The following is a 352-nucleotide window of genomic DNA, read 5'->3' on the forward strand; positions in this document are numbered from 1 at the left end:
GTGGTAGTATTCATAATATCCTAGGGAGATACAACTCCTGATATCACAGTGCGTGTACACCGTGTGTGTACACCCTTGATATTAGTCGTAATATCCAGGGTAAATATTACTCCTCATATCACACAGTGTGCACACCCTGTGATATTTTTCATCATACTTTAGGGAGATATTGCTTCTAATATCACAGTGGGTGTACCCCATGTATGTATACTCTGTGACAGTATATTCTATATCCTAGGGAGGTATTACTCCTAATATCACAGGGGGTGTTCACCCTGTGATATCATTCTTATTTGACCTTGCTGCCTTTTTTAACCCACACTACAAAAGGAATGGAACAGATAAGAAGATA

The sequence above is a fragment of the Pongo abelii genome, chromosome 12 (genome assembly GCF_028885655.2).
Source record: "Pongo abelii isolate AG06213 chromosome 12, NHGRI_mPonAbe1-v2.0_pri, whole genome shotgun sequence".
Taxonomy (NCBI): domain Eukaryota; kingdom Metazoa; phylum Chordata; class Mammalia; order Primates; family Hominidae; genus Pongo; species Pongo abelii.